We start from the raw sequence: 17,454 nt of genomic DNA, 5'->3' as shown, positions 1-17,454 counted from the left end.
AACTTGGATAAAAACATTAAAATATACAAAAATACATCACCAAGGACATACAGCTGGATATGGTGATATGGTGACTTGTTTTCTGTGTACACAGTGGTAAAAATTTAAAATCAAGGAGTGAAAGAAGCTTAAAAAAAAGAAAATAAAAATATTATTCACCACCCCTCCAGTGGTATATGTGGCATTATTTTAATACTATTGAATTTATGTAAAATAATATATGTGAACTTCTGAAAAGAATTATATTTCTATAGCACAAAAGTACTTTTAATATAAAATTAATTTTAAAACATTTTAAAGTCCCTTGCTAAGTACTTGGCCCATAACAAGTACTTAAGAAATGTTAATATTGTATCCATTTTAATTATAATAAACTGCTACAAAATCACTATTATGAAAAATAGAGAAAAATACAACTCAAGTTTAAAAATGTGGGAGAGGATGAGAGGAGGAGGAGGTAACAGCAAGGAGGAGGGTCCTGGGTCAAGTTGCTATCCCTCTCCGGAGTCCAGCTGCTGAGGTGGCTCCCTCTTTAAACATGACTTCTCAGCTCCCCAGCAGCTGAGGGCCGGGCTCTTCACAGCCCCCAACAAGCCTAGACAGGGATCTGGGGCAGGTCCAGTGACCAGGTCACCCCAAACTGGACCCAGAGAGGCTTTGACTTCCCATTGACTGGAGGGGGGAAGATGACAGGCTTGGGGTGCAAATGCTCTCCTTTCCCCTCTCTAGCTTCTATGGTTGAGGGTTTTCATAAAACTTTAGAGAGATGCCCAAAATGATTGAGCAACCAGCTTGTGTCTTGTGAGGTAGCTGGTTCTATAATGTACATACACACATTTATTTTCTCTTTTGTCCTGCTTCACTTCTCTTTTCTCTTCAATATGTTTGCACAGGGATTTTAGCTTGTCATATAACTTACTATTCCACTTCAAACCATGCTATAAGGTCACATTCTGAGATACTGAAGAAGATACTGGGGAAGAGCAGGGTGGGCCCCTAATCCTGTATGAGTGGTGTCCTTATAAAAGGAGAAGAGAGACAAACAGGGGGGAATGTATTGTGACAATGGAGGCATCATTTGAAGTGATGCATCTACAAGCCAAGGAACACCAAGGATTGTCAGCAAACACCAGAAACTAGAAGAAGCAAAGAAGGATTTTTGTCCTGCAGGTTTCAGGGGGTGCATGACCCTGCTGGGAGCTTGAGTTTGGATTTATAGCCTCCAGAACTATGAAATAATAAATCTCTGTTGTTTCAAGCCACCCAGGCTGTGGTTCTTTGTGATGGCAGCCCTAGCAATCTAATTCAAATGGGGTTTACTCCATCCAGCCTGGTTCCCATGAAGATATTTAATACATTGGAACAGATTCTTCACATGACTGTTGCTGAGCAGGCAGAGCAAGTGAGAAACAAAACATTATGGTTTCAAGCCATTGAGATATTGAAATTAATTTTTTTTTTTTACCACACACAATAGCCTATCCTGACTGACACAGAACGTGATAACCTGAAGTGATGTACCACTGCTTAAACATTAATCTAAACTCTATGACTTTACTGAAGGGAGGAAGTGGCAGCAGATTAGTGGCAAAACTGTTTAGCAGAGGCAAGGACGCTAACAGTGGTCAAGTCTCAGGCACCATTTATAACAGAAAATGCCACAGGTCTCCCTAAATTCTGTTGTCTGTTTTTTCTAGGGTGAGGAGTGTCTCTAAAACATTTTAGCTAATCATAGAATTTGATCACCTTTAACTTTTATCAGTGAGAGGCTGTTTATAACATTCATTATGCTAATAAACAAACCAGTACTTTGTCCAATGAAAACACATTTCTAACATTCACATCATGTCTAGCCATTGGCTAAGGAGAATTTTTCTTTTTTTTCCTGATGCAGAGGATTCTGCTTCTTGAATGCCATTGTGTCTGCCTTGAGTAAACCATTCTTAAAACTTTCAATTCAGTACATTCAATTAAATGGATTAGGTGATTGATTATGGAGTTCCACGAAGCTGTTTGAGCTGAAAATATGCAGGAACCAAATTTGTTAAATCAGACTCAGAAAATTTGTATAGGTTACTTAATATCAAACTTTGCTACCAATAAAAGGGTCATAGCTAATCACCATAAACAAATTAAGCATTTACTTGGAGAAGTCTGAAACCATCTGACATCACTTCTGGTAAAATAATTTCCTAAATTTTCCTTATTAGTATGCAATTTAGTTCCAAGTTAGTAGACAAAGTGAGCAATGGATGTAAAGTTATTTTTCATAGGGAAAGCCAATTTCATTATGGAACATTCTCATCTTAAACATATCATCTCAAACCTGTTAGTTATATAGTTTACTTGACATTCCTCATCTGAGAATTCTCCTACGAATCCATAACGTCCAATTTTCTTATACAATAAATTTAAGACCAGCTATATCCTGCTAAAAACTTATTATAGATAAAAATTTACCATTACTACTTCTCTAGTAAATAGTATTACTACCCTTACTTACCAAGAGGTCTTTTATAGTAGGTTTGAAAAAATATTTGATTGAGGTCTTATATTGTTTCCCAGATTTCCAGAATTCTTTCATTCCCATAGAGTATTTAGTATGTATTTCATTTGTATCTGAAATTTAAGGTGATGTGTTACATAAGATTATCTAACAAGAAAGAACAGATAAAGAAGAGAAGTGGTAGAAAGATTGGTCTCTAAGGTGCCCCAGCATTTAGAGGTTTGCAAGATAAGGAGGCATCAAAGGAGACTAAAAAGTAAAAGCCTGTGTGGTTGGAGGATAATCAAGAGATAGTGTTTCCTGAAGGCCAAGTGAAGCGAATGTTTTAATAAAGAAAGTGTGTCCCCCTGTGTTCTTCAGTGCTGATAGGCGGGGTGAGATAAAGACTGATTTGGAGTTGGCCATGTGGAAGTGATGATGTGAGACCTTTAACAAGAGCAGTTTTAGTCAAGTGTTAGGGATATAAGCCTGATTAGAGTGCATGCAAGAGAAAAGGGGAGGCAGAAAGTGGATTTCACAGTAAAGAAGAATTGAGATTTGGAGTGGTAACCAAGGGGAGAGGAGAGGTCAGTAGAGATTATTTTTAAAAGATGGGAGCAGTTTTAGTATGTTTAAGAGATAATGGGAGTAGTTTAATAAAATAAAAACAATGGTTATGCAAGAGAGGGGTGATTGCAGATTAGGCAAGATTGGAAAGGACCCAGTTGACAAGTGAAAGAGTTAGAAAAGAAGCATGGATATTAATAATTCACCCAACTACCAGTCAACCCCACACATATGGGATTTCCATAAAGGATGGCCACATTCATAAAATAGAGGCAGGTCCTTGGCTGATACAGCAAGTTCAATTGGTCCCATTCCAGTACTGGGATTGTCAAAGAAACTTCTAAGGATTAGATTAATATACTCGGACAGTCCAATGGAGAGCCTGCTCATTCTGCTGCTTTAGCCATCTGGTAATGAAAATGCAAGTAATTTTGACTCAGAGCTGCTGACAAGACATGGTAAGTGAAATTTTATAAGCCTGACCAAACTGTGGTCCAAGAAGTAGAGACAGTAGATATGTAATGAAGGAGGTCAATGGACCTAAACTTTGAAGCACTGGCATGTGTCCTCAGAAGGAACAGTGCCTCAGTTAACTGTGGGCATGCACTTTCAAGAATGCATGTGTTTATGTCGTTTGATTGTTCATTTTTTGTGTCAACTTGGCTAAGCTAATTGGCACCCAGTTGTTTGGTCTAGTAGTCTAGTCTAGTGCCATGAAGGTAATTTGTAGATGTGATTAACATTTATAATGGTGACTATAGTTAATAAAAATGTATTATATTCTTGAAAATTGCAAGTAGATTTTAAGGGTTCTCACAACAAAAAATATGATAAGTATGAGAAGTAATGCATATGTTAATTAGCTCGATTTAGCCATTTCATAAGGTATATGTATTCCAACATGTTGTACATTACACATATATATACTATTTGATTTGCTGATTAAAGTAAGTAAATTATGTTTAAGAGACATTCACAATCGGTTGATTTTAAGTAAATATTATCCTTGCTAGTGTGGTGGGCCTCGTTCAATCAGTTGATAGCTTAAGCGTAATAACTGAAGTTGCTAAGGAAGAAGCAACTCTGCCTCAAAACTGCAACACAAAAGTCCTCATAGAAATGGAGACACGTTGATCCTTTAAAGTATTTTAACCATTTATTAGAAGGCTATATTAAGGGTTTTTACTTTATGTATTGAGATTAGAAAATTAGATATGCAATTTCACTAAGTATTGGAAGCAAAGATATCTACAAAGGAGTCATGGATCAGATGTGGCTTGAAACGGGATACAGAAGCCAAATGTTTTGGCTAAGTCTCTGACTTTTACACATAGCATGGCCACCCAGCTTCTCCCGACTCAGAAAATAATAAAAGAAGAGGAGGCAATGATTTTTTTTCCTGTCAATGAGAGAGAAAAACAACATAACAGGACTTTCTCCCAAATCACCTGTAGTACTCTAGATGATAATCTTATCTACCAGAGATCGTCCCTATTGAGGCTCTATAGGGAGGCTTATGGGAAGGATACTGGTGCCCTGTACATACTCCCACAAAACGGGAAGTTTGCTTAAGGAAGAACTGGTGAATAGAGCAGGTAACCCAATCTATAACTGCTGAAGAGGGCACACACATAGGTAAAAGACGTACAATTTATTCTGTATATTCTCTCGAACTTTCTTCAATCTTCCAGAGTTTAAACACCACCTTAGTGAAGATCATCCCATGATAAAGGAGCCCAGGCTCGAGCTGCCCTTAGCACTTGCAAGGGTCTCCCTCAGGGGGGCAGGCACTAGCAGACCCCTTTCACCAAAATACTTAGAAATGGCAAGGGGGAGGGAAAATTCAACTATCCATAAACAAGAAGAGAGATTCTAGGTAAATCGGGAATTTTTACAAATTGCTGGAAATCAGAAGATTACTTTGGATTGGGAAACTACAATCCTATATTTCCTATTGCTGTGTAACAAATTGTCAAAACCTTACCAGCTTAAAACAAGACAAATTTATTATCCTAGAGCTTCTTTGAGTAGGAAGTCAACACAGGTTGGTGGGTCCTTCACTCAGGGTCTCTAGAGTCTGAAATCCCGAAGTCACCTGGGACTGTGATCTCATCTGAAGCTTGAGTTCTCTCCTAACCTCATTCAGATACTTGGCAGAGTTCAGTTCCTTGCAGTTGCAGGACGAAGGTTCTCAGAGACTAGAGATGGCTCAACATTTCCCGCCACGAGGCCCTCTCGGTACCATGGCAGTTTACTTCTTCAAGGCCATCGTGAGGGCATTTCTCTTGCTCTTCTTTGACGAAGGCTTCAGTCTCTCTTTTATGGACTGATTATTTAAAACTCACCCAGGAAAACCTCCCTTTTGATTAAAGTCAACTAGTTGGTAATCTAACCACTATAGTAACATCCAAAAGTGTTCTTGATTCCCTCCCACACACTCAAGGGGTGTTTCTGAGTGGATGATGTCTATTCCTTCTTTAACCTAGTTCTGTTAGATCAAGTGTAGCCTCCTCTTTCTATCCCTGTGTAACAGTAGATACGACTTAGATTCTAAGTGGGTGAACAATGAAAGGCTTTTCCTCTTACTAAACAGATATTATTTCTCTTCATATCCTGTCTTTAATAATTTCATTGACATGGGAGATATTTAAATGTATTCTTTGATCTGCTACACTTGTATCTAACAGAACTAGGTTAACGAAGGAATAGACATCATCCACTCAGAAAGCCTAAAATTTGAGGGCAATAGCCATCATAATGCCTCTAGTGGCAGTAGCTGGACATAATCTTGGATTTTATTCAATTAGCAATAGGATGAGTGCATTTTTATTTTAAAGTAATCACTTATGTAAGTTTTGCCCATTATAATTTTTCCTGCTTTGCATTGGAATTAAATCTATATTTCCAGTTGCTTATTGATTATTTCCATCCACAGTTTAATTACCTCCTCCAAGAAGTATTGTTCCCTTTAATCCTATTTCACACTATATTTTACACTTTTTCTTTTCTAATAGCTTATAGAAGGTGGTTCTTTAAGAATAAAAACCTTGCTTAAGTAATCTCTTGCTTAATCAGTGACTTTAACATATACATATATCCTTAAATTTATTTATATTAACTTACCTATTTATTTTATAATGAAAATATTTTCAAAATTTACATTATTTATTTTACAGCAATTTTTTTTTTACAAAAGCCATCTCACATGAAATCTGAGTATATAAAAGAAATAATAAAATAGAACCGCATTTGTTGAAGAAACCAGAGGGTCTATTTCTGTTCTCACCCTCAACACATTCTCCATGGCAGTTGGTATCAGAACTCTAGAAAACAAAGTTGGAAAATTGTAAGAGAGTAAATTTGTCCTAGCTATTTAACCAGCTTGTAAAATCTTGGTAGCATGCATTGTTTATGTCTTCTTTTTATAGAATATTCCCAGTTAAGTTATGAAATTTAATTATGTAATATTGACTTGAAACACACACACATACATGTACATACATGTCATATGATCTAGGTTGTGTTCATTTTACCATGGTAATTTGAATCAAGCTTAACACTTGGTCATTTTTTTAGCAAAACTAACCTATTTGTTAGACTAATATCACTTAGCCATTTAATATATGTGCTTTGCATTAAATGTGGTTACCTCTGAAAAACTAGCTTTACCATTTTGGGGTGAGGGGAAGTTTCTGAACCCAGACTATATTTTTGTAAAAATGCAACCCCACATTGTTGATGTTTATTTTTAGTCTGAATTATTATGATAAATTATGATTGCTTCAACATTCAGACTTAAGTAGATGATTAATGTAAAATCTATTTGAAATGGATCAGGGTGTTCTATAATGATAGTCTTTTATCAACATGGTTTATCTCATCTTTCCATTAATATAGTCAATGTTCTAAAAATATATAACTTTTGGACAAAAGTATATATTTTTATCATTTTCAAAAGAGGAAAGCATTATTTTAAAATAAAGTATACTTTTTTTTATTTCTCATTTTAGGCTATGAAATAAATGACAGTGTTATGCCTTGAATAGAATATCTTTTTTTAATTAATGGTAGTTTTTACTTCATACAGGTACAGGACTCTGTTAAATGTGTTTCTGAGTATATCATAATTTATATTCTTACTATGATGAAATATATTTTTCTCTTTTCTATTTTAGATCCAGTCATTTTACCAAAATATTTAAATGCAAGAAATTTTACATTTCTTGAATTTTAAGTATGCAATCATAATGTTAGAAAAACTCATTTATCTTCTATATTTGTTATTTTATTCTCTTATCTTAATATTTTTGTTAAAATTTCCCGGATAAATTTTGATTACCAGGTAACCAGGCCATGCCTATCTGTTTCTAGGTGCGTTTACTTCTTCTTCTATTTTATCTTTACATTTTTTCCTATGATTGAGGCATTTTTCCTATGATTGAGGCACGAGTCAGACAGACCCATGCACGGATGAGGATGTGGTCTTCTCTGTGAGCTTCCCTTAGCAGCTGGCAGGTTGGAACAACATGAGGATGTTTCTCTGCCTCTCAGGAACACTTGAGAGACAGGTCTTGACTCCCACCAGCAGACAGAGGCCAAAAAGACTAGACAATGTCACACTCCTACCCAGGGTGGTGGTCATGGCTTTATGGATTCCTGGGGACCTATCTCATCAGGATTCACAGTTCATTTCTTTCCACAAATGCTGCTTCCTAGATCCTCATCTGATCTAAAGATCTGCAACTGCCCTCTTAAAGGTAGCTGGAGTTTTATTCATCCAGCCCTGTTGGCTTAATAGCTCTGTTAGGTAGATAGCAAGGGATTCCGGGTCTCCTAGGGACAAAAGTGGGTGCTGTTGTCCACATCTTGGTCCTGCGCCACCCTAATCCTGTCTCTCAAGCAACTGCCATACCTGGGGGGAGGAGGGAACACCCTTTGAATCTGCCAGTCACAACTTGGCACGCCAGATGCAAAAGAATGCAGAGGGTTCTCTAGCCCATGGACCAAGTGGCATAGGTACCACAGAATCTGGAAATTGACCTAGAACAGCCTACATGCGTGGTTCAGACTCAGATTATGTGACTCCCAACTGTCCAATCAAAATGGTTCCATGGTGACCTCTGGACTACAAGGGAGGTCCCAATGTGGACACTATAAAACAAGACCCAGACCATAACCAGCTCCCCTTTTTGCCCTTCCTTTTGCTTGCCCTGCTGTGACAAAGGGTCCAGTCATCATCTGTGGTATATGTACCATGCTCGGTAAACCTATATCTTGCTCTTGCCCTATAATCCTATCTTTCCTCAATACACCTCATTTTCCTGCTGGCCTTACTTTGGTGTGTCTGGTCATTTTTCGGCCATGAGTATGTCAAGAACCGACATTTTCAGACTAAAACCTGACAGCTCCACCAATATCCTTACTTGAGAACAGTACACAGATCCTACATTCTCTTGAAAGACAGCCTTTTCTCTATTATTATTTTAAGATATATAAGATTGTATAAAAATTTTAAGCTTGTTTAAAAGAAGACAGATTTAAGTTTATTGACAATTATATTATTTGACAGAAATATTAATACTATTCCAAATGCCCTTATTTATACCTTTATGTATAATTTCCTTTTATCTCAATAGTGATTTAATAAATGTTAAATGTAGTACTTACAGTAGTACTTGATATTAAGAGAACCAACTAAATTACCATTTTAATACATGAAGAACTAATTTATAGTTTTTTAGATGAAAAAACTATATTTTTATTCCTAAATTATTGAATTATCAGAATACTGAAAAAAACTTCAAAAATCAGCCAATCCCCAGTAAGTTTTAAGATGTAGCTATAACCAGGCTACCAGATGGCACAATGACAAGAAGTAATCAAAATTTTATGAGCATGTAGTTGGAACTTTAGGAGTTCTTGTATTGCTATAATGGTTCTAGAGATTTTAGTGAGCTATTAATTATAGTTTTGACAATAAATTAATTTTAGAGAATCATGGCATTTATCCCTGAGGGTTAGAGCCTAATCTCATAGTAGAGTTCAACTTTAAAATATCATTCTGTATGATATCAATAATGTCTTTATTTAACAAAAAGGAGTAATATAAAGAATTTAATGTCTCAATAAGAGCTAAGAAATCGTATCTCTTTAAAATGGTGCTCTGCTCCCTAGATGCTTGTTGTATCATGATATATGATGGTCTCACTGTTAATTAGTAAGGCATTTAAAGGATGTGGGACTGTAGAAATGAGTCATGTCTTATGTGAGGACTCGTTGTCCCCAGGCTGTCCTTGCCTCTGGAGCCCTGTTATTCTACCCAGTTATGTGCATGGCCTCAGGCATTTCAGCAGGGTGCTGAGCTTATAGACAAGGTTAACATCTTGTACCCTGCAACTGTGTCAGATGACATGATCAAACAATTAATTTTATACTTGTTTAGTACCTCATTTTGGAATAAAATCCTCATATATGATCTAATTATAGCAAAAAACCTTTTTGTCTTTAACAATTTAGCAAATCAGAATAAAGGCCTCACATCAACATAATAGCTCTTCGGACTAGTACATTTTTTGTATGAGTATATTCACTGTATATACCTATTTCATAACTTCTATAACTACCCTACTGCAAAATACCTACAATAAGGTTAACTGAGAAAATTGTTGGAAATCAAATTCTAAAGACCATTCTTTAAGTATGATAGATATTAACAACTCAATTTAAATAATATTTCAAACTTTGTATTAAAACACTTTTCCTTAAAAACTATAAAAACAATAAAAGAAAAAAGAAAGAAAAAAAAATACATTAAACCACAAAGCTTCCATACAGCAAAGGAAACAATCAACAGAGTGAAGAGACAAGCAACAGAATGGGAGAAAATATTTGCAAACTAATATCTGATGAGGAATTAACAACCAGAATATATAAGGAACTCAAATAACTCAATAGCCACAAAACAAATAATCTGATTAAAAATGGCCAAAAGACTTTAACTGACATTTCTTGGCAGAAAACATACAGATGGCCAACAGGTATATAAAAATATGCTCAACATCACTAATCATCAGGGAAATGCAAATCAAAACTACAATGAGATATCACCTCACTCTAGCTACAATATCTATTATCAAAAGGACAAAAGATAACATGTATTGGTGAGGAGGTGGCCATATGAGAACTTTACACACTATTGGTGGGAATCTAAATTAGTATAGCCGTTATGGAAAACAGTATGGAGTTTCCTTTAAAAAATAATAATGGAACTTAATAATAGAACTACCATATGGTCTAGCAATCCCATTCCTGGGTATATATCTAAAGAAGACGAAATCAGTATGTCAAAAATATATTTACACTTCCATGTTTATCACAGCACTATTCACAATAGCCAAGATATGGAACCAACCTAAGTGTCCATCAATGAATGGATAAAAACATGTGGTCTATATACACCATGGAATACTATTCAGCCATAAAAATGAATGGAATCCTGTCATTTGTGACAATGTGGATGACCTGGAGGACTTTATGTTCAGTAAAATAAGTAAGACTTAGAAAGACAAATACCAAATGATCTCACAGCATAATTGTACAGAGTTCCCATACACATGCTGACCCTACAAAATTACAGCCTCCCCCACTATTAACATCCCCTACTACAGTGGCGCATTTATAACAATCAATAAACCTGCATTGACACATCATTATCACCCAAAGTCCATAGTTTACACTAGGATTTGCACTTGGTGGTGTATATTCAGTGGGTTTTGACAAATGTATAATGTCCTATTTCCACTGTTACAGTATCATACAAAATAGTTTTTCTGCCCTAAAAATCCTCTGTGCTCTGCCAATTCACCTGTCCCTGCCTACTAACCTGTAGCAACAACTGATCTTTTTACTATTTTCATAGTTTAGCTTTTTCTACAGTGTTATATACTTAGAATCATAAATGTGTATGCCTTTCCAATTGTATTCTTTCACTTAGTAATATGCATTTAAGTTTCCTCCATTTTTTTATGGCTTGATAGTCATTTCTTTTCAGCTCTGAATGACAGACAATTGTCTGAATGTACTTCAATTTATCTGTTCACATACGGAAGGATTATCTTGGTTGCTTCTGAGTTTGGGCAATTATAAATACAGCTGCTACAAACATTCACTTGCAGGTTTTTGTGTGGATGTAAGTTTTCATCTCATTTGGGTAACTACCAAGGAGCACAATCACTAGAGCGCAGGGTAGGAGTATGTTTAATCTTGTAAAAAGCTGCAAATGTGTCTTCCAAAATGGCTGTACCACTTTGCATTTCCACCAGCTGTGAATAAGAATTTCTGTTGCTCCACATCCTCTCTACAATTTGGTATTGTCAGTGTTCTGGATTTTTTGGCCGTTCTAATAGATAGTGCATCTCATAGTTTTTATTTGCATTTCTCTGATGTGATATGATGTTGAGCATCTTTTCATATGCTTATTTGCCATCCGTATATCTTCTTTGGTGAGGCTCCTGTCGAGATCTTTTGTCATTTTTTAATTGGGTGGTTCATTTTCTTATTGTTGAATTTTAAAAGTTCTTTGTATATTTTGGATAACAGTCCTTTATTCTTTATTTTACTTAAGTGTTTCATTCTTGGCTGTACTGATGTAAATGGTATTCTGCTTTTAATTTCAAGTTCTAATTGTTCCTTACTTGTATATAGGGAAGTGTTTGACTTTTGTATATTAACCTTGTATCCTGCAACATTGCTGTAATCATTTACTATTTCCAGGGGTTATTTTGTTGATTCTTTCAGACTTACTGCATTGATAATTATGTCATCTGCAAAGACAGTTTTTTTCCTTTCCTTCTAATCTGTGCACCTTTTATATCACTTTCCTTTCTTATTGCATTAGCTAGGACTTCCAGTGCAATGTTGAAAAGCAGTAGTGAGAGGGGCATCCTTGCCTTTTTCCTGATCCTAGTGGGGAAGCTTTGAATTTTTTTTTCCACCCCACCCCCTAACTTTGAATTTTTTTAACTTATGTACCATTGAATTACTTTTTCAATGATTATCCTAAAGATGGGAATAAGCATTGCAATAGTTTGGTTCATCCTGACCAAAACTCATGTTGAAATTTAACCCCAGTGTGGCAATACTGAAAGGTGTAGCAATACCTAGTGGGAGGTGTTTGGGTCATGGGGGCATTTCCTCATGAATAGATTCATACCCTTCCATGGGATGAGTGAATTTCGCCTTTTGCAGGAATGGATTAGTTCTTGCAAGAGTGGGTTGTTAAAAAGAGGGTGGCTTCCTTGGTTTCTCTCTCTCTTGTTCCTTCTCTTGCTAGGTGACGTCTTTGCACATGCTGGCTACCCTTCTGCTTTCTATTGTAAGTAGAAGCAGTGTAAGGTCCTCACCAGATGCAACTGCCCAATCTTGGATTTTTTGGCCACCAGAATTGTAAACTAGAATAAATAAACTTCTTTTCTTTATAAATTACTCAGCCTCAGGTATTCTGCTATAGAAACACAAAATGGATTTAGACAAGCACATTTTATATTAATTATAGCTATATTTCAACTAATCCCCTTTTAGCCATTGTTATAAAATAATTTACTCTGTGTTAGATATCACTAGACATTCATTATTTTTATTATTACTTTTATTTTAAATAGGCAGTGTTCTTGCAGATTTATTCTCATTTTTAATACACTCAATCTTCTGGTGATCTTCAATTCTTTCTTCAACTTTGTTCTTAAAACTAGTATCATTTCCCTGCAGGTTAAATATCTTACTGTTAGTGTTATCTATTTATTTTTCATTGTAGGTTTACAGATGAAGAATTCTCACAGTTTTTATTTGGCTTTAAATCCCTTTTATTTTTCTTTCCGTTTTCAATGATATGTTTAACACATTTCAAAATAGAGGATGTTTTTTTCTTTATGAATTTTAAAGAAGTCATTTTATTTACTTTGACTTTCTATGATTTCTGTTCAAGAGTAAGCTATCACACTGATTTCTACGCATCTTTTTGTTTCCCCAATGGAAACCATGTGCAAAATCAGTTTTCCCCGCTCTAGTCATTGCCTTTCATTCTTCTTCATTCTTTCTTCTTATCCATAATGGTTATATGATAAACCCTTATCATACTTCCAAATAAAAAGCTGATATATGTTACATGAAATTATTGATGAGAAAGTATTTTTTACACATAAAGAAGTCCTCTGGGGAAAGGTAAAAAAAAATCATTGGTTATTTAATTATTTAAACACTGAGAAATCTGAAATGTGGAAAACAAAACTTATTCAAAGAGCTTGAATAAAAGAAACCCACAGCACTTTTTCAAAAATACTCCCCACTACTCAATTTGTACAGACGTTAATTCAGTGCAGGTGGCCTACATTATTCATGATTGAAATGAAGGGTCATAGAACAAGAATCACAGAAATTGCCAAACATAAGTGAAGAGACTGTGCATAAATATTTTCATTCAAGTAAGAAAAGTGACATATGTGACTGTAATTTTTATATGAAAATAAATGGATATATTATAAATTGCTATTTTTCTTGATTTATTAAATGTCTAGTAAAATGGGAAACATAGAATTTCTTACAAATTAGTTTAAATATTTTATCTTTTTGAAGTTAATTTCACCTTGCCGTATTCTAGAGAATAAAGTATTCTCTATAGGGTAGAATAAATGAAATATTAGATGTTCTTATATTTTAAAAAATAGTAAAAATAAAGACACACTTTTTCTTTGATAACATATATAAATATTAAAATACTGACATATCTCTACAGAATATAGTTTTTCTATTTTACCAGTTTATACAATATTTTATATTAAATAAATATAAATAGAAAATTAGGTAAAATCTGTTTTATCAAGTATTTCTTAGCTCTAGACAAACATTTTAAAATGATTTTGTATACATTCTGATCTGTGTACTTTAAAAGGAAAACTATACAAATGAAAAAATGTTACTGCTTTTTCTGAGTGAGAAAATAACCAAAATTTTAGTCAGATCAATTAAGTATATTGTACAAAATTTCTTCTTTCTAAGATCTAGAATTACAGTAATCTTTAAAACACTAAATAATACTATTTAAACATCTAGCATATTTATTCTAACTAAAAATATGACTGAAACCTATATTTCATATAAGATTCTGCCAAAATACAAACAGCTATTTAATTTTATATTCTTGCAAAGAATTAAGTAGCTTTTCTTTGTTCTATAATTTTGTGTCCTACAGGTTCCTAAGAACTTTAATTTAGAGATAACATACACATTTTCTATAGTAATTTATCTGGAATCACTTTTGCCAAAATTTTCTTTCCTTATTTCTTATAGCATTAGCAGTGATATATGACTTTCAAGAATATGACAGACAGATGGAACTGTATTTCTTATATCATGGTTTAACTAAAAGAAACTAGAGTTTCACTAATCAGGAAAGAATCATACAGACACACAAAATGAATATTGCTGCTGGTTCTTGGTTTAGATGAATTCCTTCTGAATATATAAATGCAATAAAATCCTATTTTTCTTTTCTCTTCAGCCTCTATGTGCCAAAGTAAATATTCACAATATTCATGGCCTCATGTGTTACACGAATGTGCTGTTCGTGTTTGTGTTCCATTGATTTTGGCTCTAATTCAGGCTTCAAACTTTCTCTTTATTAAATTTGGTACAAATGTTTTTTAATTCATTTCATTTCATCAGTGTTTCAGCTCAGAGCTTACAATTTACTACATTTCAAATTTTAAAAGGTTAAGATAATTGATTATAAAGACCGATATTAAATTTTCTTCTCATTCTATGTCCTCTCAAATAATGCCTATGATTTTGAATGCATTTCTGTGATAAGATGTTTAAATATCTTAACTTTAGCTCTTGCTGGAAACTCAGTTCTATAAACATAACAAAAGGTGTTGCAGTTATATTAGCTCACCAAGCAGCTTGGGGGAAAGGAAAGGATAAAGAAATTGTTTCAGAGTGTACAGCTTTCCTTCTCTAGCCTCATGGATATTCAAGGTTATTTTATTTCAGGGGTAGCTGACAGAGAAGAAATTCAAGTCATTTCTCAGGATTAAGGCCATGTTGATAATTTGATGAGGGAAATGAGAACATGACATAATGCATGAAATATGCATTTATTAGTAGACATCTCCACTCTATCACTCAAGGGGATCATCATAAAACATAAATTTGGTGGAAACCAACTCCCTCAAATGCTGCTAAATATCCTCATATTCTAGTATTCTATACTCCAAACATACTGGATTTCTGATACCACCACCAAAACAGCTGCCCATACGGCAGACATTCATGGCCACTATGACACGTACAATTAATATTTTGAGAACTTATTATTGCCAGACATTGCACTAATTTTCTCTATTTTTTCTTTATCAATTATCATTTCAATGATAAATTATCAGTATTTATCAATTCATATCTCCCCTTTACAAATAATAAAAGCTAAGTTTCAGAAAGTCTAAATAACTAGACTCAAGTAACACTTAATGTCTTTGCAAAGTCACACCATGCTCCCTTTTCTTTATCCCACCAGATCATGACATTCTGTCAAACCTTCCCTCTTTTGTGCATGATTTTCATATCAGTTGACATCTTTTCTTTTCTTTTTTTTTTACCTTCTGAATTCATATAATTTCTTTAAGATTCATTACAAACATGCCACTCACGTCAAGTATTAATATTTTCTACTTAGTAAAGTCCTACTCAGTTAAATGCTTTACCCTCTCCTCTTATCTATTAGGACACATGTTATGTCATAGTAGTTTCAACATAACTGAATTTCATGTAAAAATATTATAAAATCCTTCAGAGCCAGTGTTTTGTGTTGTTTGTCTTGATTTCCATAACGTCTATCATGGGCTTGGCACATATATACTAGTTGCACAATATGAACTTTTTAACTGCCAGTAATTGTAATGATAATCTATCATGTCTAGGTATTTTCTTCAGGTGAAAATCAGCATACAAATTATACATGTTCAGTAAAAATAGGTTCAATGTTATGTGAGTGGGATGGTGCACCCAAACAAAAGTTAAGCCATAGTAAATGATTATTGCAGCCAAAGCATAAGCTGTGTGGAGTATACCTTCAGTGCCTTAAAAATTAAAAGGGGAATATGAGTTCTCACCTCTTATTGGGGTGACAAAAAGCATCAAGTTATATACCCTCATCCCAGGTGCCTCTTATTAAATAAATAAATATCAGAAATAAATATTAGGCTGTCACAACACATGAATGTCAACTTTACAAGAGCCAAGCCTATGAATTACTGATGTAATTTGCAGCCCCTGGTATAACAGGAGCAGAGCCCTGCTCTTCACTGGGAGCCCTTAGAGGAAGAATTACATGTTGTGACATCTTCCATCTCACCCTGAGATAAAAGTGACTGAGGTCTGTGCCCTCAGCAAGAACAGTACTCACTACGGTAGTTTGGAGCTGCTTGGAATGAAGGAGAAATGCTAACATCAAGGCAGCAACCCTCTGAGAGTCTGGCTGGCCCTGTGGGGATGAGGAACCTGCTGGGGGGTGGCTCTGTGACTCCTGATGTGCCCAAGCCCTGCTGATCTGAGAGCACAGAGAAAGTGTCCATAATATACTCTCATTCTTCAATTGTCATATCTGACTCAAACAAGAGTTTTATTAACTTAAAATTATTTTTTCTAGGTGAGTTTTGGAGCTGAATTTCATTACTCTGCAGTAATCTCTGATAAGTATGAAAACTCATGCACATAAAAACCCTATGGAGTAAGGCAAATATTTTATTTCATATCTCTTCAAAATAATGAGGATTTCATGAGACCAAATGATTTACATTTCCCTTAATATCACTGCCACATTTTGAATTAGGGTATTATAGAAGCTTTTCAGCTTCCCCCCAACACACACACTATGATTGGTTCTTGAACAAAGAATGCACTTTATAATGGATTCTTTAAAAATGTTTTAAATGACAGGAAATCCTAAATGCTTAGGTACTAATGTGAATGTAATTTTTTCAAAATGATTAATCTTTTTATTCTATTTTGAAAATGCATTTACTGAGCATTTTATCATATTTTGTGCTATATACAAACATGTGTGTCATAATAATTTCTTCTCCATAGAGCTCAAAATCTGTGAATTTTTATCTATAAACAAAGCAATTGCCATTATGTTCTCTAAAGAGATATGAATAAAGCACTCATGTTTTTAACATCATTGATGACATTTTAATGAGGAAAAAATTTATTAAAAATGGTTTTCTCCTGCTATTTAAAATTGACAGATTACCAACTCTTTGAGATATCTTTAGTCACAGAATGAGTACAATGAGTACAATGCTTTGTCCATATGTATTGAGTATGTAAAGTCAATATTGTCATAGATT

This window comes from Lemur catta, chromosome 16 (assembly GCF_020740605.2).
Source record: "Lemur catta isolate mLemCat1 chromosome 16, mLemCat1.pri, whole genome shotgun sequence".
NCBI lineage: Eukaryota > Metazoa > Chordata > Mammalia > Primates > Lemuridae > Lemur > Lemur catta.
Note: the sequence above shows the minus strand (reverse complement) of the source record.